Source organism: Prunus mume, linkage group LG2, assembly GCF_029339155.1.
Source record: "Prunus mume cultivar Tortuosa linkage group LG2, ASM2933915v1, whole genome shotgun sequence".
NCBI classification, from domain to species: Eukaryota; Viridiplantae; Streptophyta; class Magnoliopsida; order Rosales; family Rosaceae; genus Prunus; species Prunus mume.
The window spans coordinates 45,376,567-45,402,262 of record NC_142699.1 but is presented as its reverse complement, the minus strand read 5'-3'; the positions used below and the strand labels follow the sequence as shown (position 1 = coordinate 45,402,262).

Below are 25,696 nucleotides of genomic sequence, written 5' to 3'. Positions count from 1 at the left end.
GCGAGTCCGGATACTCCAGAAATGTCACCCTAGAGTGGGGTTTCTGATAAAACAAACCGATTATAGGTAGGAGCGGAGGAAAGAACTACGTGTGGCTTGATTCCTCGAGAAAGTGCGTGAGGCAGCCTACGATTACGGCGCAGCCACGAGATAGGGCCCGAGTTTGTGTGCGCTTCCGGGCATTTTGGTCATTTCGACCCACGGGCACTAGGTGTCGATTTTGCGAGATTCGACCGGTTCCAAAGTGGAATTTGGGTCAGTCGTTCAATTGGTATCGAGCATTAGGTTAACTTCAGTAGACCTGCATTACTTGTGCATCAGTATTTTGAATTCTTTGGACAATTATTAGGTTGTTTTTTTTCCAATTGTTATTTTATTTTATTGCATTGGTGTGGAGAAAACAGATATCCGGAAGGATTTGAAAAATTTGTTGTGAGGTTGAAAAAAAATAAAAATAAAAATAAAAATTGTTATACACGTTATTATATGCTTATATGTTGAGAACTGAGGTTTAGCAAGATCAGTATTTAATTATCGGTTTATTCATCACCTTTATATTTGTTTATGTGATTAATTGTGTTGTAAGGGTATAAATTTTTATTGGAATGGTATGCTCAGCAGAGAGTAAGGTGGTTAACCAACTAGCTAAGTAATTGATGCATAGATTCAGGAGTTGAAAAGGAAGAAATTTAATTTTTGGTTTTCATCAAATTTTGGTGTGTGTGTATCTATATATATATATATGGATATATTTTATGTTCAGTGGAAAACCAGTTTATTGAAAGTTTATGTAAACAACAGATTATGGTTTTCAAACCCACCATAGGATACCCCATTGCCTTGAGACAGTTATTTTGCTCCACGAGTTCAGGGCGCTGAGGCAGTGTGATGCCGATGTCTGATCGATTATTTTGCCCCACGAGTTCGGGCGCGACCGTGTGGTGCCGAGTTGCGGCTTCAGATTGAGAGGTTGTCTCGAGACCTGCGATTTGCGATCAGCCGACTACGGTCCCGAGTCACGCGATTGCGGCTGGGTTGACTTTGTGTCAGAGACCTGCCGAATTGCGGATATCGATTGCGGCTCGGGTTGATTTTGTATCCTCGAGACCTGCGAAATTGTGGTTATCAGGAATTGATGGATATCGAGTGTGGATCGATTATGGGGTATGCCTAGGTGGAAGAATTTGATTTTGAGATGTTTTAAACTAAATTAAGATTTTATCTGATTACCACTATTTGCTTGATATCACAATTGTTTTACAAACATATATATATATATATATATATACACATATATGTTTATTTATAAATCTTAAGTGAGTCGATATAAAGATATTGAGCTTGCCTATTTTCTCTTAATCGATTTGTTTTAATTTATCTATGATTTTAATTGTTATTATTGGATATGGTATTAAATATGTTGCCCCACAGATCTTACAGATTATCCGGGCCAGTAGGAGCGAATTGCGGATCGAGTTGACGGATGTCTCACGAGTCGGTAATTACGAGAACATGATGAGTTATATATTCAGTATTTTTCAGTAGAATTATTATTTGATAAGTCATGCATGAATAAGAATGCACAAGTTAGCATGTTGAATTGCGAGTATCTTTGTTGATCATGAAGTTGAGATGAATTTTATTAGATTGATTTATTGGAATTGTTGTGGCCTGAGGCCAAAATATTCGATGCTTGATTATTTGGATATGATTTAATGCATCTTTGGCGGATGAGTTATATATATATATCCTTGTTTCTGAGCCGAATATTTTTGGGAATGCTTTCGATTCTGAGGAGACTACTGCGAATTTTGGTAGAAATCGCACTTGCATTCGATTAATTACAGATTAAGAAGGGCAAATTAGTCTTTTGTGCTAGCGTTAGCAGTGTCAGATACTCGGAGGAAAAAAAAAAGAAGGGGTTTTAGTTGATTATCAGTTAAGAGCGTGAGTTTTAAGTCTAGAAATTGATAAATTAGCAGTCTTTTGAGTTTTATATTTCCTTAAGCGGCTCAGGTATTCAGATATAAATGTATGATCCTCAGATTTTATTGATTACCCTATAGATCTGATTATTGAGATGCAAGTAGTGAGTACAGTACTAGAGGGCGAGGCTTGAGAACAATGTAGTAGGCTTAGTACCTTACCCCCTCCGTTAGAGGAAAGTAAATTCGAGGCGAAATTTTATAAGAGGAAGATTGTAACAACAAACCTAAAATTAATATTTAACTATTAATTTATTTGAGAAAAAGACTAAAATACCCTAGAATATTTTATTAGTTTAAAAGTTGACTTTTGATCGGGAAGGAATTTGAGGATTTTAGTTGTACCGTTGCGTGAGAGCGTGAAAGCGAAGTAGGCGTGTAGTGGACTCAAATCGGAATTATAACGAAGGAGTTACGATCAAAGAAGTTGATGGCATAACCATAAATATTTGAAGTTGATTTTATAAACCCAGATTTTTAGGTTTGAGGCGAAGGAGGAGCCAACTTTCGGCTGATTTCTCTCGGCTCCGACCCGATTCAGGCAATACCAGCGCCAAATGAACCACGAAACTTCCCTCTTCCAACCCCAGCCCTTCGCCGCCATGATCCGCCGCCATAGTCGCCGGAAACAGCCACAACGGCGGGCCGGGCGATTTTTGAGAACTTCCAGCGTTCGTTCTCCGTCGTCCGCCACCAAATCGGACGAGTGAGGTATGGTTTTCTAGCTATTTTCATGCTCTAGCTGCTGGTTGGGTAGGATTTGAAATTTCTAGCGTAAATAACTCGATTTACGAGTTAGGTTTCAGCAGTTTTGAGTCATTTATTCCGGCCACTTCCGGCCACTTTTGGGGTTGGTCCAAGAACAAAGTGGCTCCAAATAGGGTGTTTACCTAGGATAGAGTCTTGAGCCGAGATGTTGAGATTTTCCGCGGCGTTATCGCTTTATGCACCTGCACGCCGCGTGTGGCGGCGCGTGGGCAGTAATATGGGGACCACAGTCAGTCCTAGAATGATCTCCTAGTCCTCACGAGCGCGTAGGATTTCGCGGATCTTAATTCGGATATCGTTTGAACCCGAACGGATCTCGCCTCTGTGCGATTTCCGGGTTCACTATGTTTGAACCGTTTGATCGTAGTTATTTTCAAGTATGTTGATCTAGGTAATTCCAGGATCGTATAGTATTTGACGGATCGTAAAACGGAGTCCCGGATACTCAGAAATGTCAGCCCTAGAGTGGGGTTTCTGATAAAACAAACGATTATAGGTCGGAGCGGAGGAAAGAACTACGTGTGGCTTGATCCCTCGAAAGTGCGTAGGCAGCCTACGATTGCGCAGCCACGAGATAGGGCCCGAGTTTGTGTTAACGCTTCGGGCATTTTGGTCATTCGACCCACAGGCACTAGGTGTCGATTTTGCGCGGATTCGACCGGATTCCAAAGTGGAATTTGGGTCGGTCGTTTCACGGATTATAGGTGTTTGAAAACAGGTCATACCTAGGTTGATTTTGGCCTTGATAACCTCGGCATTGGCACTTTCCCATCCCCCATTCTCTATTAATTGAGGACATTGATCGAGTGGGGTGTCCATGCATAGAGCACACGCTACAAGTGGCTGTACTTTGCACTTTGGATCCTTCAACAACCTGCGAAATAAGAGTAGAGAGATTAGCCATTTGAGATTGAAGTTCCGAAATAGCACTTACCTCATTAACCGGACTTGGCCGTGTATGATCTCTCCCTCCAACTCCTTCGTATTGTTGTGCATTCAAAGCTCGGTTTGCTATTAAGATCTTCACAGAATGGTGTTTTGTCAACCAAAGCACCTCCTGAAGCATCAAGCATTTGTCTCTCGTGAAGTAGTCCTTCATAGAAATATTGAATTAAAAGCTCTTCCTTCATTTGATGTTGTGGGCAGGATGCAACTAACGTCTTAAAACGCTCATAGTACCCTGGAAAGGATTCTCCCGGGCCTTGTTGAATTCCACTAATTTTCTTCCTCAAAAGAATGACTCTTGAAGTTGGGAAGAATTTCTCTAAGAATGCTTTCTTCATACTTTCCCAAGAAGTGACGGTTCCAGTGCTAGTTCATAGAGCCAATCTTTAGCCTTGTCCATAAGAGAGAATGGGAAGGCTTTCATCTTCAAAATATTCCCATCCACGTTAATGGATGTCATACTTGAACATACTACTTCAACTTCCTTCAAATGCTTGTTTGGATCTTCCATGTACAGCCCATGGTATTTGGGAATGTGATGTAGCAAACTCGACTTCAATTCAAACTCATCGGTCTTACCTGCAGCTGCCCTATAGTATTGAATGCAAGAGGACTGCAGTGTCAATCCAGAGGCTGAAAGTTCCTTGATTGTTCGATTGTCTACAGCCATGTCTTATTCCTCTTCCAAGTCCGTTTGACTTCAGATTCAGGTTGAACTAGAACTAGAGGATTGAGTTACGCTGCTTCCTCTTCCTTCTCAAAGTTCGTTCGAAATCGTCGTCAAAGTTCAATATGTGCGCACGAACAGGGTGTGAACTTCGAAGTCATAAACTAGTACCTAAAACAAAGAAAACAAAACAAAACAAAATCAGAAACACAAGAAAAATGAAAACAAACGGAAGATTAGCAATTTTGCTAATCCCCGGCAACGGCGCCAAAATTTGGCGTGAGAAATAACTAACGCACAAATTAAACCCTATAAATTATGCAATCGTAGTACGAGTAAGTAGGGATCGTTCTATTCCGGGGATTTGGAGGGATGCTAATCAACACAAATTAGACTTATTAAACTGGAAACTAAGTTAAGGGAACAACGATTGGGGGGAATTTGGATGATTTAGAATAAAGTAAAACTGACAGCAGCAAACAACTAAGTTGTGAATGAAATATGGATTAAGGGATAGCTAGAGGATTCTTCTCCACACATGGAACATACGCACACAAATTGATCTCCAGTTACTCTTTCTATAAAGTATGAATGACAAAGCCCCAAATTAATTGTGAATGCACTAATTAACTCTCAGATTTTCCTAAGTTCATTGAATTGGACTCAGCGACGCAATCAAATTATCCTTATCAAGTTCCCTATATGAACAGCATGATAGAGATACATATCAAAGATCATTAAGTTCTATGAAAATCATAAGCCTTGACAAGGCAATTGTAACTATGAAAAGCATGATACTCTGCCAAGAATTTACTTAACGCAATCATGACTAGTGACTTTTACTACTTACGAATATAAGTTCATAACGATTAGGTGAAATTCCCTTATATTCTAGCATCAAATCCCTGCATACAAACTAAGTATGCATCCTTAATAAACATGCAAGAATAAGTCCTCAATAAAACAGAAAAGTAAATCACATTCATACTTTATGAAACCATAACTGGAAGTAATCAATTCATGTAAAACATATGTCAATGGCTTCCAATTCACCTCTAACTAAGAAGAAATTCAGTTACACATGTTCATAATAATTGAAAAGCAATCTAGAATAAACATTTGAACTAATCAAGGGAAGAACTCTGAAAAACCCAATGAATGCAGAGGTTCGGCTCCAAGTTCTTTTTCTCCCTTTCTCCTTTCTTGCTCGGCACCAAAAGAACTCCATTTTCCTGCGGCAACCCCTCCTTTATATATGTGGTAGATCTAGGGTAAAGGGCCCGTGAAACCCAGTAGGGTTTTATTTGGCAGATTTCTTTAGGCATTATAGGGCCCAATAGAAACCCACGAAATTAGGGTTTTTAGGTTTCCTAATATGAAATTAATCCCCCCCTTTTCCAGCTGGAATTTAGGTCGAATAGGATTAGGATAAAATAAAATAAAATAAAATCAGTTAGGGTTTTTACTTCCAAAAGCTGATTCTTGAATTAATTTCCCCATCTTTTTAGCACATTCCTAGCCTATTCCAACTTCAAAAACGTCCATCCATCTTGGCCCATGCATATATATCCATTCCAAGTCCAAAACTGCTCTAAAATGCTCCAAAATGCCCTTTCTTGCCAATCTTGCCATTTGGACCTACAATAGTACGAAAATAAGCTAGATCACTCTAATAAATGGGAATTAACTAAGCAAATGCAAAGAAATAAGATAGCAAAGTCGCATAAATATGCTCCTATCAACCTGAATTGTCAAATTTCAAGGACCAATCGACATCAGATTGAGTCCAAAACTTGGGGAACATCATAATACTGGTGCGAGAAGTCATTGGGGCGTTTTGGGTGAAATCAATCTCTGGAACTATGCAATACACCAACGACTCCATTTTGAGCGAACTTCGTACGAACCTGAATTGTCCAATTTCATGGACCAATTGATATCAAATTGAGTCCAAAACTTGGGGAACATCATAATATGGTGGGAGGAGTCATTTGGAGAGTTTTGGGAGAAATCCAATGGCTAAAACTATGCAACACACCAACGGCTCCATTTTAGAAGGAACTTCGTACGAACTTGAATTGTCCAATTTCGTGGACCAATCCATATCGGATTGAGTCCAAAACTGAAGGAACATCATAATATGGTGGGAGGAGTCATTTGGTGGGTTTTGAGTGAAATCCAATCTCAAGAACTATGCAATACACCAGCGACTCCATTTACGAGCGAACCGTGGAATTGTCAATTTCATGGACCAATCGACATCAGGATTGAGTCCAAAACTTCGGGAACATCATAATATGGTGAGAAGAGTCGTTTGGTGAGTTTTGGAAGAAATCCAATGGCTAAAACTATGGAACACACCAACGACTCCATTTTAGAAGGGACTTCGTCCGACCCTCAATTGTCCAATTTCATGGACCAATCGATATCAGATTGAGTTCAAAACTTGGGGAACATCATAATATGGTGGGAGGAGTCATTTGGTTGGTGTTGAGCGAAATCCAAACTCTAGAATTATGCAATACACCAACGACTACATTTCGAGCGAACCGTACAACTGAATTGTCAATTTCATGGACCAATCGGCATCGGATTGAGTCCAAAACTTGGGGAACATCATAATATGGTGGGAGGAGTCATTTGGTGAGTTTTGGGTTACATCCAATGGCGAAAACTGTGCAACACACCAACGACTCCATTTAGGAGGAACTTCGTACGAACCTGAATTGTCCAATTTCATGGACCAATCGATATCAGATTGAGTCCCAAACTTGGGGAACATCGTAATATGGTGGGACGAGTCATTTGGTGGGTTTTCAGAGAAATCAAATCTCTAGAACTATACAATACACCATGACTCCATTTATGAGCGAACCGTCTGAACCCGAATTGTCAATTTCATGGACCAATCGATCGGATGGAGTCCACAACTTAGGGAACATCATAATATGGTGGGAGGAGTCATTTCGTGAGTTTTGGGAGAAATCCAATGGCTAAAACTATGCAACACACCAACGACTCCTTTTTAGAGGAACTTTAACTTGATTGTCAATTTTGTGGACCAATCAATTTCGGATTGAGTCCAAAGCAGGGAACATCATCTTTGTGGTGGAAGGAGTCATTTGGCGAGTTTTGGGAGAAATCCAATGGCTAAAACTATGCAATACACCATGACTCCATTATGAGCGAACCGTACGACTGAATTGTCAATTTCATGGACCAATCGGTATGGGATTGAGTCCAACACTTGGGGAACATCATAATATGGTGGGAGGAGTCATTTGGTGGGTTTTGACTGATATCCAATCTCTAGAACTATGCAACAAACTAACGACTCCATTTTAGAAGGAACTTGACGGACTGAATTGTCAATTTCGTGGACCAATCGATATCAGATTGAGTCCAAAACTTGGGGAACAACATAATATGGTGGGAGCAGTAATTTGGTGGGTTTGAGTGAAATCAATCTCTAGAACTATGCAATACACCAACGACTCCATTTGAGCAGAACTTAAATGCGAACTGAATTGTCCAATTTCATGAACCAATCGATATCGGATTGAGTCCAAAACTTGGGGAACATCATAATATGGTGGGAGGAGTCATTTGGTGTGTTTTGGGTGAAATCCAACGCCTAAAACTATGCAACACACCAACGACTCCATTTTAGGAGGAACTTTTGTACGAACTGAATTGTCAACTTCATGGACCAATCGATATCAGATTGTGTCCAAAACTTGGGGAACATCATAATATGGTGGGAGGAGTCATTTGGTGTGTTTTGAGTGAAATCAATCTCTAGAACGATGCAATACACCAACGACTCGGTTTACGAGCGAACGTGCGAACTTGAATTCTTCAATTTCGTGGATCAATCGATTTTGGAATGAGTCCAAAACTGGGGGAACATCATAATATGGTGGGAGGAGTCATTTGATGGGTTTTGAGTGAACTCCAATCTCGAGAACTATGCAATACACCAACAACTCCATTTTAGAAGGAACTTCGTACGAACTTGAATTGTCAATTTAGTCGACCAATCGATATCGGATTGAGTCCAAAACTGGGGGAACATCATAATATGGTGGGAGGAGTCGTTTGGGTGGTTTTGAGTGAAATCCAATCTCTAGAACTATGCAATACACCAGCGACTCCATTTCTGAACGAACTTCGTACGAACATGGATTGTCCAATTTCATGGACCCATCGGTATGGGATTGAGTCCAAAATTGGGGAACATCATGCTGTGGTGGAAGGAGTCATTTGGCGAGTTTTGGGAGAAATCCAACGGCTAAAACTAAACAATACACCAACGACTCCATTATGAACGAACTTCGTACGACCTGAATTGTCCAATTTCATGGACCAATCGGTATGGGATTGAGTCCAACACTTGGGGAACATCATAATGTGGTGGGGGAGTTATTTGGTGAGTTTTGGGAGAAATCCAATGGCTAAAACTATGCAACATACCAACGACTCCATTCTAGAAGGAACTTCGTACGAACTTGAATTGGCCAATTTTGCGGACCAATCGATATCGGATTGAGTCCAAAACTGCGGGAACATCATCATATGGTGGGAGGAGTCATTTGGGGGGTTTTGAGTGAAATCCAATCTCTAGAACTATGCGATACACCAACGACTCCATTTTGAGCGAACCCGTCGAACTTAGATTGTCCAATTTCATGGACCAATCGGTATGGGATTGAATCCAAAACTTGGAGAACATCATAATGTGGTGGGAGGAGTCATTACGTGAGTTTTGGGAGAAATCCAATGGCTCCATTTTAGAAGGAACTTCGTACGAACTTGAATTGGCCAATTTCGTGGACCAATCGATATCGGATTGAGTCCAAAACTGGGGGAACATCATAATATGGTGGGAGTAGTCATTAAGTGAGTTTTGGGAGAAATCTCATGGCTAAAACTCTGCAACACACCAACGACTCCATTTTAGAAGGAACTTCGTACGAACTTGAATTGCCAATTTCGTGGACCAATCGATATCGGATTGAGTCCAAAACTGGGGGAACATCATAATATGGTCGGAGGAGTCATTTGGGTGGTTTTGGGTGAAATCCAATCTCTAGAACTATCCAATACACCAACGACTCCATTTACTGACGAACCGTGAACTGGATTGTCCAATTTCATGGACCCATCGGTATGGGATTGAGTCCAAAACTTGGGGAACATCATGCTGTGATGGGAAGAGTCATTTGGTGAGTTTTGGGAGAAATCCAAAGGCTAAAACTATGCAATACACCAACGACTCCATTTACGAGCGAACCGTACGACTGAATTGTCAATTTCACGGACCAATCGGTATGGGATTGAGTCCAACAGCAGGAACATCATAATGTGAAGGGGAGTCATTTGGTGAGTTTTGGGAGAAATCAATGGCTAAAACTATGCAACACACCATGACTCCATTCTAGAAGGAACTTCATACGAACTTGATTGGCCAATTTCTCGGACCAATCGATATCGGTTGAGTCCAAAACTGCGGGAACATCATCATATGGTGGGAGGAGTCATTTGGGGGTTTTGAGTGAAATCCAATCTCTAGAACTATGCAATACACCAACGACTCCATTTTTGAAGCGAACTTCGTGCGAACTCAGGAATTGTCCAATTTCATGGACCAATCGGTATGGGATTGAGTCCAAAACTTGGGGAACATCATGCTGTGGTTGGAGGAGTCATTTGGTGAGTTTTGGGAGAAATCCAATGGCTAAAACTATGCAACAAACCAACGACTCCATTCTAGAAGGAACTTAAAAACTTGAATTGGCCAATTTCGGACCAATCGATATCGGATTGAGTCCAAAACTGCGGGAACATCATCATATGGTGGGAGGAGTCATTTGGGGAGTTTTGAGTGAAATCCAATCTCTAGAACTATGCAATACACCAACGACTCCATTTCTGAACGAACTTGTGAACCTGGATTGTCCAATTTCATGGACCCATCGGTATGGGATTGAGTCCAAAACTTGGGGAACATCATGCTGTGATGGGAAGAGTCATTTGGTGAGTTTTGGGAGAAATCCAAAGGCTAAAACTATGCAATACACCAACGACTCCATTTCTGAGCGAACCGTCGACTGAATTGTCAATTTCACGGACCAATCGGTATGGGATTGAGTCAGCAAGGGAACATCATAATGTGAAGGGGGGAGTCATTTGGTGAGTTTTGGGAGAAATCCAATGGCTAAAACTATGCAACACACCAACGACTCCATTCTAGAAGGAACTTCATACGAACTTGAATTGGCCAATTTCTCAGACCAATCGATATCGGATTGAGTCCAAAACTGCGGGAACATCATCATATGGTGGGAGGAGTCATTTGGGGGGTTTTGAGTGAAATCCAATCTCTAGAACTATGCAATACACCAACGACTCCATTTTTGAGCGAACTTCGTATGAACTCGAATTGTCCAATTTCATGGACCAATCGGTATGGGATTGAGTCCAAAACTTGGGGAACATCATGCTGTGGTTGGAGGAGTCATTTGGTGAGTTTTGGGAGAAATCCAATGGCTAAAACTATGCAACAAACCAACGACTCCATTCTAGAAGGAACTTCGCAAAAACTTGAATTGGCCAATTTCGCGGACCAATCGATATCGGATTGAGTCCAAAACTGCGGGAACATCATCATATGGTGGGAGGAGTCATTTGGGGAGTTTTGAGTGAAATCCAATCTCTAGAACTATACAATACACCAACGACTCCATTTAAGGCGAACCGTCGAACTGGATTGTCCAATTTCATGGACCCATCGGTATGGGATTGAGTCCAAAACTTGGGGAACATCATGCTGTGATGGGAAGAGTCATTTGGTGAGTTTTGGGAGAAATCCAAAGGCTAAAACTATGCAATACACCAACGACTCCATTTACGAGCGAACCGTCGACTGAATTGTCAATTTCATGGACCAATCGGTATGGGATTGAGTCCAACGCTTGGGGAACATCATAATGTGAAGGGGGGAGTCATTTGGTGAGTTTTGGGAGAAATCCAATGGCTAAAACTATGCAACACACCAACGACTCCATTCTAGAAGGAACTTCATACGAACTTGAATTGGCCAATTTCTCAGACCAATCGATATCGGATTGAGTCCAAAACTGCGGGAACATCATCATATGGTGGGAGGAGTCATTTGGGGGGTTTTGAGTGAAATCCAATCTCTAGAACTATGCAATACACCAACGACTCCATTTTGAAGCGAACTTGTCGAACTCGAATTGTCCAATTTCATGGACCAATCGGTATGGGATTGAGTCCAAAACTTGGGGAACATCATGCTGTGGTTGGAGGAGTCATTTGGTGAGTTTTGGGAGAAATCCAATGGCTAAAACTATGCAACAAACCAACGACTCCATTCTAGAAGGAACTTAAAAACTTGAATTGGCCAATTTCGCGGACCAATCGATATCGGATTGAGTCCAAAACTGCGGGAACATCATCATATGGTGGGAGGAGTCATTTGGGGAGTTTTGAGTGAAATCCAATCTCTAGAACTATGCAATACACCAACGACTCCATTTCTGAACGAACCCGTGCAGAACTGGATTGTCCAATTTCATGGACCCATCGGTATGGGATTGAGTCCAAAACTTGGGAACATCATGCTGTGATGGGAAGAGTCATTTGGTGAGTTTTGGGAGAAATCCAAAGGCTAAAACTATGCAATACACCAACGACTCCATTTCGAACGAACTGAATTGTCCAATTTCACGGACCAATCGGTATGGGATTGAGTCCAACGCTTGGGGAACATCATAATGTGAAGGGGGGAGTCATTTGGTGAGTTTTGGGAGAAATCAATGGCTAAAACTATGCAACACACCAACGACTCCATTCTAGAAGGAACTTCATACGAACTTGAGATTGGCCAATTTCTCAGACCAATCGATATCGGATTGAGTCAAAACTGGGAACATCATCATATGGTGGGAGGAGTCATTTGGGGGGTTTTGAGTGAAATCCAATCTCTAGAACTATGCAATACACCAACGACTCCATTTTTGAACGAACCGTACGAACTCGAATTGTCCAATTTCATGGACCAATCGGTATGGGATTGAGTCCAAAACTTGGGGAACATCATGCTGTGGTTGGAGGAGTCATTTGGTGAGTTTTGGGAGAAATCCAATGGCTAAAACTATGCAACAAACCAACGACTCCATTCTAGAAGGAACTTCGCAAAAACTTGAATTGGCCAATTTCGGACCAATCGATATCGGATTGAGTCCAAAAGCTGGGAACATCATCATATGGTGGGAGGAGTCATTTGGGAGTTTTGAGTGAAATCCAATCTCTAGAACTATGCAATACACCAACGACTCCATTTGAGCAGACTTGCGAACCTGGATTGTCAATTTCATGGACCCATCGGTATGGGATTGAGTCCAAAACTTGGGGAACATCATAATGTGATGGGAAGAGTCATTTGGTGAGTTTTGGGAGAAATCCAAAGGCTAAAACTATGCAATACACCAACGACTCCATTTCTGAACGAACTTCGTACGACTGAATTGTCCAATTTCACGGACCAATCGGTATGGGATTGAGTCCAACAGCAGGAACATCATAATGTGAAGGGGGAGTCATTTGGTGAGTTTTGGGAGAAATCCAATGGCTAAAACTATGCAACACACCAATGACTCCATTCTAGAAGGAACTTCATACGAACTTGAATTGGCCAATTTCTCAGACCAATCGATATCGGATTGAGTCCAAAACTGCGGGAACATCATCATATGGTGGGAGGAGTCATTTGGGGGGTTTTGAGTGAAATCCAATCTCTAGAACTATGCAATACACCAACGACTCCATTTTGAGCAGAACCGTGCAACTCAGAATTGTCAATTTCATGGACCAATCGGTATGGGATTGAGTCCAAAACTTGGGGAACATCATGCTGTGGTTGGAGGAGTCATTTGGTGAGTTTTGGGAGAAATCCAATGGCTAAAACTATGCAACAAACCAACGACTCCATTCTAGAAGGAACTTCGCAAAAACTTGAATTGGCCAATTTTCGCGGACCAATCGATATCGGATTGAGTCCAAAACTGCGGGAACATCATCATATGGTGGGAGGAGTCATTTGGGGAGTTTTGAGTGAAATCCAATCTCTAGAACTATGCAATACACCAACGACTCCATTTCTGAACGAACTTCGTACGAACCTGGATTGTCCAATTTCATGGACCCATCGGTATGGGATTGAGTCCAAAACTTGGGGAACATCATGCTGTGGTGGAAGGAGTCATTTGGCGAGTTTTGGGAGAAATCCAATGGCTAAAACTATGCAATACACCAACGACTCCATTATGAACGAACTTCGTACGACCTGAATTGTCCAATTTCATGGACCAATCGGTATGGGATTGAGTCCAACACTTGGGGAACATCATAATGTGGTGGGAGGAGTCATTCGTGAGTTTTGGGAGAAATCCAATGGCCCCATTTTAGATGGAACTTACGAACTTGAATTGGCCAATTTCGTGGACCAATCGATATCGGATTGAGTCCAAAACTGGGGGAACATCATAATATGGTGGGAGTAGTCATTTGGTGAGTTTTGGGAGAAATCCAATGGCTAAAACTATGCAACACACCAACGACTCCATTTTAGAAGGAACTTGTACGAACTTGAATTGTCCAATTTCGTGGACCAATCGATATCGGATTGAGTCCGAAACTTGGGGAACATCATAATATGGTCGGAGGAGTCATTTGGGTGGTTTTGGGTGAAATCCAATCTCTAGAACTATGCAATACACCAACAACTCCATTTTAGAAGGAACTTCGTACGAACTTGAATTGTCAATTTCGTCTTCCAATCGATATCGGATTGAGTCCAAACTGGGGGAACATCATAATATGGTGGGAGGAGTCGTTTGGGTGGTTTTGAGTGAAATCCAATCTCTAGAACTATGCAACACACCATGACTCCATTTAAGGCGAACCCGTGCGAACTGGATTGTCAATTTCATGGACCCATCGGTATGGGATTGAGTCCAACACTTGGGGAACATCATAATGTGGTGGGGGAGTCATTTGGTGAGTTTTGGGAGAAATCCAATGGCTAAAACTATGCAACACACCAACGACTCCATTCTAGAAGGAACTTCGTGCGAACTTGAATTGGCCAATTTTGCGGACCAATCGATATCGGATTGAGTCCAAAACTGCGGGAACATCATCATATGGTGGGAGGAGTCATTTGGGGGGTTTTGAGTGAAATCCAATCTCTAGAACTATGCGATACACTAACGACTCCATTTTTGAACGAACTTCGTACGAACTTGAATTGTCCAATTTCATGAACCAATCGGTATGGGATTGAGTCCAAAACTTGGGGCATATCATAATGTGGTGGGAGGAGTCATTACGTGAGTTTTGGGAGAAATCCAATGGCTCCATTTTAGAAGGAACTTCGTACGAGCTTGAATTGGCCAATTTCGTGGACCAATCGATATCGGATTGAGTCCAAAACTGGCGGGAACATCATAATATGGTGGGAGTAGTCATTTGGTGAGTTTTGGGAGAAATCCAATGGCTAAAACTATGCAACACACCAACGACTCCATTTACACGAACTTCGTACGAACTTGAATTCTTCAATTTCGTGGATCAATCGATTTTGGAATGAGTCCAAAACTGGGGGAACATCATAATATGGTGGGAGGAGTCATTTGATGGGTTTTGAGCGAACTCCAATCTCGAGAACTATGCAATACACCAACAACTCCATTTTAGAAGGAACTTCGTACGAACTTGAATTGTCAATTTATTGTCGACCAATCGATATCGGATTGAGTCAAAAGGGAACATCATAATATCGTAGGAGAGTCGTTTGGGTGGTTTTGAGCGAAATCCAATCTCTAGAACTATACAATACACATGACTCCATTATGAGCAGAACGTCGACTGGATTGTCAATTTCATGGACCAATCGGTATGGGATTGAGTCCAACACTTGGGAACATCATAATGTGGTGGGAGTCATTTGGTGAGTTTTGGTGAAATCAATCCCTAGAACTATGCTATACACCGCGACTCCATTTCGAACGAACTTCGTACGAACCTGAATTGTCCAATTTCATGGACCAATCGGTATGGGATTGAGTCCAAAACCTGGGGAATATCATAATGTTGAGGGAGGAGTCATTTGGCGAGTTTGGGAGAAATCAATGGCTCAACTATGCAACAAACCATGACTCCATTTTAGAAGGAACTTCTGAACTTGAATTGTCTAATTTCGTGGACCAATCGATATAGGATTGAGTCCAAAACTGGGGGAACATCATAATATGGTGGGAGGAGTCATTTGTGGGGTTTTGAGTGAAATCCAATCCCTAGAACGATGCTATACACCAACGACTCCATTTTGAGGAAATACGAACTTGAATTGTCCAATTTCATGGACCAATCGGTATGGGATTGAGTCCAAAACTTGGGGAACATCATAATGTGGTGGGAGGAGTCATTTGGTGAGTTTTGGGTGAAATCCAATGGCTAAAACTATGCAACACACCAATGACTCCATTTAGAGCGACTTGCGAACTGAATTGTCCAATTTCATACACCAATCGGTATGGGATTGAGTCCAAAACTTGGGGAACATCATAATGTGGTGGGACGAGTCATTTGGCTAGTTTTGGGAGAAATCTAATGGCTAAAACTATGCAACACACCAACGACTCCATTTCGGAAGGAACCGTACGAACTTGAATTGTCAATTTCATGGACCAATCGATATCGGATTGACTCCAAAACTGGGGGAAGATCATAATATGGTGGGAGGAGTCATTTGGTGAGTTTTGGGTGAAATCCAATGGCTAAAACCATGCAACACACCAATGACTCCATTTGAGCGAACTTAAATGACGGTGTCAATTTCATACCAATCGGTATGGGATTGAGTCCAAAACTTGAGGAACATCATAATGTGGTGGGACGAGTCATTTGGCGAGTTTTGGGAGAAATCTAATGGCCAAAACTATGCAACACACCAACGACTCCATTTGAAGGAAATTCGTACGAACTTGAATTGTCTAATTTCGTGGACCAATCGATATAGGATTGAGTCCAAAACTGGGGGAACATCATAATATGGTGGGAGGAGTCATTTGTGGGGTTTTGAGTGAAATCCAATCCCTAGAACTATGCTATACACCATGACTCCATTTCAGAGCAGAACCGTCACGAACAGATTGTCAATTTCATGGACCAATCGGAATGGGATTGAGTCAAAACTTGGGGAACATCATAATGTGGTGGGAGGAGTCATTTGGTGAGTTTGGGTGAAATCCAATGGCTAAAACTATACAACACACCAGCGACTCCATTTACGAGCGAACGTACGAACTGAATTGTCCAATTTCATACACCAATCGGTATGGGATTGAGTCCAAAACGTGGGGAACATCATAATGTGGTGGGAGGAGTCATTTGGCTGAGTTTTGGGAGAAATCCAATGGCTAAAACTATACAACACACCAACGACTCCATTTGGAAGGAACTTTGTCGAACTTGAATTGTCCAATTTCGTGGACCAATCGATGTCGGATTGGCTCCAAGCGGGAAGATCATAATATGGTGGGAGGAGTCATTTGGTGAGTTTTGGGTGAAATCAATGGCTAAAACCATACAACACCCCAATGACTCCATCTACGAGCGAACCGTACTGAGCGGATTGTCAATTTCATACACCAATCGGTATGGGATTGAGTCCAAAACTTGGGGAACATCATAATGTGGTGGGACGAGTCATTTGGCGAGTTTTGGGAGAAATCTAATGGCCAAAACTATGCAACACACCACGACTCCATTTGAAGGAACCGTACGAACTTGAATTGTCCAATTTCGTGGACCAATCGATATCGGATTGAGTCCAAAACTGGGAGAGGATCATAATATGGTGGGAGGAGTCATTTGGTGAGTTTTGGGAGAAATCCAATGGCTAATACTATGCAACAAACCAACGACTCCATTTTAGAAAGAACTTACGTACTGAACTTGAATTGTCCAATTTCATGGACCAATCGATATGGGATTGAGTCCAAAACTTGGGGAACATCATAATGTGGTGGGAGGAGTCATTTGGAGAGTTTTAGGAGAAATCAATGGCTAAAACTATGCAACACGCCAACGACTCCATTTTAGAAGGAACTTCGTACAAACTTGAATTGTCCAATTTCGTGGACCAATCAATATCGGATTGAGTCCAAAACTGGGGGAAAATCATAATATGGTGGGATGAGTCATTTGGGCGGTTTTGAATGATATCCCATCTCTAGAACTATGCAATACACCAAAGACTCCATTTACGAAGGCGTCGTGCTGAACTGGCTGTCAATTTTAGACACCAATCGGTATGGGATTGAGTCCAAAACTTGGGGAACATCATAATGTGATGGGAGGAGTCATTTGGTGAGTTTTGGGAGAAATCCAATGGCTAAAACTATGCAACACACCAACGACTCCATTTAAAGCGAACAAATACGAACTTGAATTGTCCAATTTCATGGACCAATCGGTATGGGATTGAGTCCAAAACTTGGGGAACATCATAATGTGGTGGGAGGAGTCATTTGGTGAGTTTTGGGTGAAATCCAATGGCTAAAACTATGCAACACACCAACGACTCCATTTCTGAACGAACTTCGTACAGAACTTGAATTGTCCAATTTCATGGACCAATCGGTATGGGATTGAGTCCAAAACTTGGGGAACATCATAATGTGGTGGGAGGAGTCATTTGGTGGGTTTTGGGTGAAATCCAATGGCTAAAACTATACAACACACCAGCGACTCCATTTACAGGCGAACCGTCGAACTGAATTGTCAATTTCATACACCAATCGGTATGGGATTGAGTCCAAAACTTGGGGAACATCATAATGTGGTGGGACGAGTCATTTGGCTAGTTTTGGGAGAAATCTAATGGCTAAAACTATGCAACACACCAACGACTCCATTTCAGAAGGAACTTCGTACGAACTTGAATTGTCCAATTTCGTGGACCAATCGATATCGGATTGAGTCCAAAACTGGGGGAAGATCATAATATGGTGGGAGGAGTCATTTGGTGAGTTTTGGGTGAAATCCAATGGCTAAAACCATGCAACACACCAATGACTCCATTTAAGAGGACGAACCCGTGCGAACAGAATTGTCAATTTCATACACCAATCGGTATGGGATTGAGTCCAAAACTTGGGGAACATCATAATGTGGTGGGACGAGTCATTTGGCGAGTTTTGGGAGAAATCTAATGGCCAAAACTATGCAACACACCAGCGACTCCATTTCAGAAGAACTTGTGCGAACTTGAATTGTCAATTTCATGGACCAATCGATATCGGATTCAGTCCAAAACTGGGAGAGGATCATAATATGGTGGGAGGAGTCATTTGGTGAGTTTTGGGTGAAATCCAATGGCTAAAACTATGCAATACACCAACGACTCCATTTCAGGCAGACCGTCACGAACAAATTGTCCAATTTCATATACCAATCGGTATGGGATTGAGTGCAAAACTTAGGGAACATCATAATGTGGATGGAGGAGTCATTTGGTGAGTTTTGGGAGAAATCCAATGGCTAATACTATGCAACAAACCAACGACTCCATTTTAGAAGGAACTTAATACGAACTTGAATTGTCCAATTTCATGGACCAATCGGTATGGGATTGAGTCCAAAACTTGGGGAACATCATAATGTGGTAGGTGGAGTCATTTGGAGAGTTTTAGGAGAAATCCAATGGCTAAAACTATGCAACACATGTGACTCCATTTAGAAGGAACTTCGTACAAACTTGAATTGTCCAATTTCGTGGACCAATCAATATCGGATTGAGTCCAAAACTGGGGGAAAATCATAATATGGTGGGATGAGTCATTTGGGCGGTTTTGAATGATATCCCATCTCTAGAACTATGCAATACACCAAAGACTCCATTTCTGAAGCGAACGTCGTCGAATCTGAATCTGTCCAATTTTAGACACCAATCGGTATGGGATTGAGTCCAAAACTTGGGGAACATCATAATGTGATGGGAGGAGTCATTTGGTGAGTTTTAGGGAGAAATCCAATGGCTAAAACTATGCAACACACCAACGACTCCATTTGGAAGAAAAGCGTCGTCTGAACTTGAATTGTCGATTTCGTAGACCAATCGATGTCGGATTGAGTCCAAAACTGGAGGAAGATCATAATATGGTGGGAGGAGTCATTTGGTGAGTTTTGGGTGAAATCCAATGGCTAAAACTATGCAATACACCAACGACTCCATTTACGAGCAGACTTGTCAGAACATGAATTGTCAATTTCATACACCAATCGGTATGGGATTGAATCCAAAACTTGGGGAACATCATAATGTGGTGGGAGGAGTCATTTGGAGAGTTTTGGGAGAAATCCAATGGTTAAAACTATGCAACACACCAACGACTTCATTTTAGTAGGAACTTCGTAGAACTTGAATTGTCCAATTTCGTGATTCCAATCGATATCGGATTGAGTCCAAAACTGGGGGAACAATCATAATATGGTGGGAGAAGTCATTTGGGGGGTTTTGGTGAAATCCAATCTCTAGAACTATGCAATACACCAACGACTCCATTTCTTAACGAACTTCATACGAACTTGAATTGTCCAATTTCATGGACCAATCGGTATGGGATTGAGTCCAAAACTTGGGGAACATCATAATGTGGTGGGAGGAGTCATTTGGAAGGGTTTTGAGTGAAATCCAATGGAACTATGCAATACACCATGACTCCATTTGAGCAGAACCATTACAAACTTGAATTGTCAATTTCATGGACCAATCGGTATGGGATTGAGTCCAAAACTTGGGGAACATCATAATGTGGTGGGAGGAGTCATTTGGAGAGTTTTGGGAGAAATCCAATGGCTAAAACTATACCTTACCACTGTGACTTCATTTTAGAAAGGAACTTCGTCTGAACTTAATTGTCCAATTTCAGTATTCCAATCGATATCGGATTGAGTCCAAAACTGGGGGAACATCATAATATGGTGGGAGGAGTCATTTGGTGAGTTTTGGGAGAAATCCAATGGCTAAAACTATGCAACACACCAACGACTCCATTTTAGAACGAACTTCGTAAGAACTTGGAATTGTGCAATTTAATGGACCAATCGAGATCGGATTGACTCCAAAACTGGGGGAACATCATAATATGGTGGGAGGAGTCATTTGGTGAGTTTTGGTGAAATCCAATGGCTAAAACCATGCAACACACCAATGACTCCATTTCTGAACGAACTTCGTAAGAAGATTGTCAATTTCATACACCAATCGGTATGGGATTGAGTGCAAAACTTGGGGAACATCATAATGTGGTGGGAGGAGTCATTTGGTGAGTTTTGGGAAAATCTAATGGCTAAAACTATACACTTACCTGCTTGACTCCATTTGGGAAGGCATTAATCTGAACTTGGGTGTCCATTTCGTGGACCAATGATATCAGATTGAGTCAGGCTGGGGAAGATCATAATATGGTGGGAGGAGTCATTTGGTGAGTTTTGGGTGAAATCCAATAGCTAAAACTATACACACCAACAACTTCATTTTAGAAGGAACTTAGTACAAACTTAGAATTGTCCAATTTAATGGACCAATCAATATCGGATTGAGTCTAAAACTGGGAGAACATCATAATATGGTGGGATGAGTCATTTGGGGGGTTTGAATGAAATCCCATCTCTAGAACTATGCAATACACCAGGACTCCATTTACAGACGAACTTACGTGCAGAACCTGAATTGTCAATTTTAGACACCAATCGGTATGGGATTGAGTCCAAAACTTGGGAACATCATAATGTAATGGGAGAGTCATTTGGTGAGTTTTGGGGGAAATCAATGGCTAAAACTATACAACACACCAATGACTCCATTTTAAAGGAACTTAAATCTACGAACTTGAATTGTCAATTTCGTGGACCAATCAATATCGGTTGAGTCCAAAACTGAGGAACATCATAATATGGTGGGAGGAGTCATTTGGGGGGTTTTGGTGAAATCAATCCCTAGAACTATACTATACACCAGCGACACCATTACGGGCGAACGTCTGAACTTGAATTGTCCAATTTAAGTGGATCAGTTGATATCGGATTGAGTCCAAAAGTTGGGAACATCATAATGTGGTGGGAGGAGTCATTTGGTGAGTTTTGGGAGAAATCCAATGGCTAAAACTATAAGCAGCACCAAGGACACCATTTTAAAGGAACTTCATACGAACTTGAATTGTCAATTTCGTGGACCAATCGATATCGGATTGAGTCCAAAACGGGGAAGATCATAATATGGTGGGAGAGTCATTTGGTGAGTTTGGGAGAAATCAATAGCTCCATTTTAGAAGAGGCAAATCGAACTTGATTGTCAATTTCATGGACCAATCGATATCGGATTGAGTCCAAAACTGGGGGAACATCATAATATGGTGGGAGGAGTCATTTGGGGTTTTGAGTGAAATCCAATCCCTAGAACTATGCTATACCAACGACTCATTTGAGCGAACCGTAAGAACTTAGATTGTCAATTTCATAGACCAATCGGTATGGGATTGAGTCCAAAACTTGAGGAACATCATAATGTGGTGGGAGGAGTCATTTGGTGAGTTTTGGGTGAAATCCAATGGCTAAAACTATGCAATACACCATGACTCATTTAGAGCAGACCCGTCAGAACTGATTTGTCCAATTTCATGGACCAATCGGTATGGGATTGAGTCCAAAACTTGGGGAACATCATAATGTGGTGGGAGGAGTCATTTGGTGGGTTTGGGAGAAATCCAATGGCTAAAACTATGCAACACTGACTCCATTTTAAAGGAACTTAAATACGAACTTGTTGTCCAATTTTGGACCATCGATATCAGTTAAGTCCTGGGAACATCATAATATGGTGGGAGGAGTCATTTGGTGAGTTTTGGGAGAAATCCAATGGCTAAAACTATGCAACACACCAACGACTCCATTTTAAAAGGAACTTCGTACGAGCAGATTGTCAATTTTGGACCAATCGATGTCGGATTGAGTCCAAAACTGGGGAACATCATAATATGGTGGGAGGAGTCATTTGGGGAGTTTTGAGTGAAATCCAATTTGTAGAACTATGCAATACACTAACGACTCCATTTCTGAACGAACTTCGTACGAACTTGAATTGTCCAATTTCATGTACCGATCGGTATGGGATTGAGTCCAAAACTTGGGGAACATCATAATGTGGTGGGAGGAGTCATTTGGTGTGTTTTGGGAGAAATCCAATGGCTAAACTATGCAACACACCAACGACTCCACTTTAGAAGGAAATTCGTACGAACTTGAATTGTCCAATTTCGTGGACCAATCGATATAGGATTGAGTCCAAAACTGGGGAACATCATAATATGGTGGGAGGAGTCATTTGGGAGTTTTGGGTGAAATCCAATCCCTAAAACTACTATACACCAGGTCCATTTCTGAGCGAACTTCGTACGGAACTGAATTGTCCAATTTCATGGATCAATCGGTATGGGATTGAGTCCAAAACTTAGGGAACATCATAATGTGGTGGAAGAGTCATTTGGTGTGTTTTAGATCATTTGGTGGTTTTGGTGAAATCAATGTTTCAACCTCTATACACCAGCGACTCTATTTCAGAGCGAACTTAAGCTGGAACAGAATTGTCATTTCATAGACCAATCGGTATGGGATTGAGTCCAAAACTTGGGGAACATCATAATGTGGTGGGAGGAGTCATTTGGTATGTTTTGGGAGAAATCCAATGGCTAAACTGTGCAACACTCCAAATGACTCAATTTAGAAGGAAATTCGTACAGACAGAATTGTCAATTTGGACCAATCTGATAAGTTAGTCCAAAACTGAGAACATCATAATATGGTGGGAGGAGTCATTTGGGAGTTTTAGTGAAATCCAATCCTAAAACTATGCAATACACCAACGACTCCATTTCTCAACGAACTGCATTAATCTGAATTGTCCACTCATGGACCAATCAATGGGATTGAGTCCAAAACTGGGGAACATCATAATGTGGTGGAGGAGTGTTTGTGGGAGGAGATTTGGGAATGGGTGAAATCCATGGCCAAACTATGCAACACACCAACGACTCCATTTCTCGAACGAACTTTACTTAACTGCAATTGCTCACTTGCACCAATCAAAGATGGGATTGAGTCCAAAACTGGGGAACATCATAATGTGGAGGGAGGAGCATTTGTAGTTTTTGGGAGAAATCCAATAGCTCAATCTATGCAACACACCAACAACCTTTTAGAAGGAACTTGCATTTAACTTGAATTGTGTAATTTCGTGACCAATCGAGTAGGATTGAGTCCAAACTGGGAACATCATAATATGGTGGGAGGAGTCATTTGGGGGTTTTGAGTGAACCGACCTCAAAACTAATATACACCAACGACTATTTCAAACTAACTGCATTTAACTTGAATTGTCCAATTTCTCTGGACCAATCGATATGGGATTGAGTCCAAAACTTGGGAACATCAATGTGAGGGAGGAGTTATTTAGAGTTTTGAGAAATCCAATCTCAACTATAAACATACCAACGACTCCATTTTAGAAGGAACTCAGACGAACTTGAATTGTCCAATTCGTGACCAATCATACAGATTGAGTCCAAAATGGGGAACATCATAATATGGTGGGAGGAGTCATTTGGGGGTTTTGAGAACTAACCCTAGAACTATGCTATACCAACGACTCCTTTCCGAACGAATCGCATTTAACTCGCAATTGTCCAATTTCATGGACCAATCGCATGGGATTGAGTCCAAAACCTGGGGAATATCATAATGTGGAGGGAGGAGTCATTTGGCCAGTTTTGGGAGAAATCCAATGGCTCAACTATGCAACACACCAACGACTCCATTTTAGAAGGAACTTCGTACGAACTTGAATTGTCCAATTTCGTGGACCAATCGACATAGGATTGAGTCCAAAACTGGGGGAACATCATAATATGGTGGGAGGAGTCATTTGGGGGGTTTTGAGTGAAATCCAATCCCTAGAACTATGCTATACACCAACGACTCCATTTCAAATCGAATCAGACGTAATCAATTGTCCAATTTCATGGACCAATCTAGATGGGATTGAGTCCAAAACTTGGGGAACAATATAATGGGAGGAGTCATTTGGTGTTTTGGGAGAAACCAATGGCTAAATCATGCAACACCAACGACTCCAATTTAGAAGGAAATTGCATTTAACTTGAATTGTCCAATTTCGTGACCAATCGATATAGGATTGAGTCCAAAACTGGGAATACTATATGGTGGAGGAGTCTTGTGGGGTTTGAGGAACCAATCCATAGAACTATGCAATACACCAACGACTCCATTTCTCAACGAACTGCATTTGAACTTGAATTGTCCAATTTCATGGACCAATCGGTATGGGATTGAGTCCAAAATTTTGGGAACATCATAATGTGGTGGGAGGAGTCATTTGGTGAGTTTTGGGTGAAATCCAATGGCTAAAACTATGCACACACCAACGACTCCATTTTCGAACTTAACTGATTTAACTGAATTGTTCAATTTCTTGAATTACCTGCATTGAGTCCAAAACTTAGAACATCATAATGTGTGGAGGAGTCATTTGGTGAGTTTTGGGAGAACAATGGCTAAACTGCAAATACATTAAACGACTCTCATTTAGAAGGAAATTCGTACGAACTTGAATTGTCCAATTTCGTGGACCAATCGATATAGGATTGAGTCCAAAACTGGGGGAACATCATAATATGGTGGGAGGAGTCATTTGTGGGGTTTTGGGTGAAATCCAATCCCTAGAACTATGCTATACACCAACTACTCCATTTCTGAACGAACTGCATTTAACTTGAATTGTCCAATTTCATGGACCAATCGGTATGGGATTGAGTCCAAAACTTGGGAACATCATAATGTGGTGGGAGGAGTCATTTGGTGAGTTTTGGGTGAAATCCAATGGCTAAAACTATGCAATACACCACCCTAACTTATCAACGAACTTCAGACGAACTCGTGATTGTCCAATTTCATGACCAATCGGTATGGGATTGAGTCCAAAATTGGGAACATCATTATGTGGTGGAGGAGCTATTTGGTGTGTTTTGGAGAATCAATGGCTAAACTAGTTACACACCAACGATTCCAATTTAGAAGGAATTGCATTTAACTTGAAGTACACCATGGACCAATCGATATAGGATTGAGTCCAAAACTGGGAACATCATAATATGGTGGGAGGAGC

At 41.4% G+C, this 25,696-nt stretch overlaps 1 pseudogene; it reads right to left on the bottom strand.

Moving 5' to 3' along the window:
* The window catches only part of LOC148920523 (uncharacterized), a 36,039-nt pseudogene that overhangs the window by 5,613 nt on the left and 4,730 nt on the right, over nt 1-25,696 (bottom strand).